This window comes from Silene latifolia, chromosome Y (genome assembly GCF_048544455.1).
Source record: "Silene latifolia isolate original U9 population chromosome Y, ASM4854445v1, whole genome shotgun sequence".
Lineage (NCBI taxonomy): Eukaryota > Viridiplantae > Streptophyta > Magnoliopsida > Caryophyllales > Caryophyllaceae > Silene > Silene latifolia.
In genome coordinates this window covers 333088319-333091437 of record NC_133538.1, presented here as the reverse complement: position 1 = coordinate 333091437, position 3119 = coordinate 333088319, and positions in this window count along the sequence as shown.

The following is a 3119-nucleotide window of genomic DNA, read 5'->3' as shown; positions in this document are numbered from 1 at the left end:
GTAATTTGAAGCTCTTCCTTTGCTCGCCTAGCTACCTTACTTCTATGCGCATCTCAAAATAGTAGTCTCCAAGCTCCGACTCAACTCATATCCTAAATTCATGCATAGGGACATGTATTAAGATTGATTATGCTCCTCTTCAGTTCATTCCTGCAAATAAGACAAGAGAAACCAAAGTAGACAATTCGGGAGACATTTGTAGCTAAACACTACTAAATATGCATAAAGAAGCGTGCAAATATGGTACAATAAGTCTATATAAAATGCATGCATCAAGATGTCTAGCTAAAGGCTCCTAAATAAATGGGGGTGTTACAAAGTGGTATCAGAGCAAAATGATCCTCAGGCCTAACCAATGAACAATAATGAACATAGGATGTGTCTAATAAAATGAACCTCGGGTAGAAACTGTTAGGAGCCCACTTAAGGCTTGGGATGAGTTAGGGGCCCCCTCACACCAAACTTCTGGCCCTTTCAGTTTTGAACCGGATACCTTGAGAGATATTACAGTGTGGGGTAATTTAAAATGAGTATCGTTTATTTGTCTTGGAAGCTTTTGTTTGCCTTGTTTGAGTATTGTTTTCATTGATGACTGCGGTAACCTTGCTTTTAAGGTGATCGGAATGTGATATGATTTTAAGCATTGGTATAAGCATGTGGATATAATAAAAATATATTGACATGTATGTGGGGGGCATAATTATGATTAACATGTGAAGTATTAAGGAAAATGCGTGAAATTGTGAGAATGTGATTTGGTTGATTTCTCAAAAGTTTTACCTTGATTGCTCTGACTGCCATTTATTGTGTGTTTGATATCCTTACACGAAATTTTTATGTGTAATAGCATGGTGAGTTAGCTTCATATGCCGCTGGTTTAATATTTAAATAATATACGGTTTAGGAGAAATAAATATTTTAATAGACAGTGGTCCAAATGTTCCTGTGCAGTTATGTTTTCGTTCACTGTTTTTGTAAAAATTGCCATTTAAAACTTACTTATTTTTGAGGTACGATTCCAACTCCACTGTTTAAAAGAGTCTTATATGTTTCGAAATTGATAAGCCATGTTGCAAGATAATATTTTGACAATTTATAGTGATTTTTACAAGTTGACCTAAGATTCTGACAAGTTGCTGTAAAATTGCTGATTCGACCCAATAATTTGTAAAATGCATTATAAATTGACCTTATAAGTTTTTGACTTGATTCTTTCTCTCATGTATTGTTAACTCTCCTTATTTTCTAAAAAGTATAAGATCTCAAGGAGTAATTATGTTATTATTTATTAATGGCTTTTGGAAGTTGTGACATATTTTCCTTATCCTTGAAAATGTAAGTTGTGCTAAAAGTTCTAAAGAATTGTTTCTTAATTCTTTCACCTTGGAATTTTGATGTTGTAAGTTATGTGAAGTAGAATAACATGTCTAGTGATATACGGAATGTGTTGCCCTAAGCCTATAAATATATGTTCACAATAACTGCATTCATGTTTAAGTTAGGCGTCGTTGGTAAGAATTAAAATGAACGAATAATAAATCAAAATCAATTATGAAGGAAGGGTGGGTGGTACCTCATTGGCTTAAGTGACCGTGATACTAAACCAATAACTGGTATATTTATAGCATTTCCATATATGCTAAGCATACATCTAGTAACCATATGCATACCCATATAGCACAACATTAGCATATGAATTTCATAACCTAACTTGTTCCCTTATATTCCTTAGGATGTTTCCTCACCCTACTACTTACCCCGAAGATCTATTCATGTTCCCAGACTCGGATTTGAACGAGCATTGCAAGGCTTTGGAATCCCATATGGATGATTATGGAGCTCGATGGAATCGGAAGTACATAACTGACACCTATCTTAGAACTTATACCTTGGTTAGCACTTTACCTCTTTCTGGACCCTTAGGTGAAGTTAAAGCAAGTTACATGACTGAGTACACTACACACAAGCAAAGACGTGAAGAGAAATCTAGATACTATAAAAGACCTATTTATCCTCCACATCTCACATATGAAGCCGTCTTAGAAAGATTGAAATAATTAGTGTATGTATGTTGGGCAGATAACCATAGCACCAACCTTGAACCTGAACAGGTCATCCATACCACTAGGAGTAGTGATAAGGAGGTGGATTCGTGTATTTTCCTTGGGGAGAGAAAGAGTGAAACATGTGAGGTGGTAGAGATTAGCGATGATGAGGAGGAGGAAGTAAACATTATGTGGACTGGTCCTTTGGACGATGATAATGATGAGGAAGTTTCGGAACTACTATTCCAGTAAAAGGAATAAATTCTCAAATGCTCTTAAATTATAAATTATAAATTATTATTGTGATTGATTGAACTAGCATTCTCCCAAACCAACACTACTATGCCGCTCCCACTCTCCCTTCGGTCGAAGACGACCCAACTATTAATATTTCTCACAACGTCATAGTCCTCTCATTCAATCTCTCATAGCTACGTTCATCTAATCTTTTACAATTCAAACATGGTTCAAAATATGATAAAAAAAATTTATTGCAACTCATTGTAAAGCTTACATTTCCCAAAAATCAAAAGACGTGCTGTGACTTGTAAAAATCACGATTAAACAACCGTTCAACTACTTTTTGAGTTTTCATACTTTCTAGAAAATATAAAGAGTTTTCAAAATATGAGAAAAAGAATCAAGTCTAAAACTTAAAAGATCAATTTATTTTGGGAAATTATATGTATACTTCCCTTATTATTAAGGATTATAACGAATTATAGAGATGATTACGAGTCAAAAAACTAAATTGCATAAACAAAAGCGTAAAGGATTAAGAAATAACCTTTGGTCCTAGCTTTTATGGCCTATGAACAATATCGCAATGATATTCTCCTATCAGTTGCACCCAAGACGATATGAGATATGCCCTTGCTTCTTGCTAGAATCGATCCCTAAATTTTCTGTAAAATTGCTAGGGTTTTTCGGTTTTTGTGTTTTTAGATGAGAGGCAAGAATGAGTTAGAAAATTAAATTAATAAGTGATCACCCTCATCTTCCTTTAAACCGAGTATAAGGAGTAATTAGGGTAGATTTTATTTCTTCTAATTTTCAGCCCATTTACCGAGACAG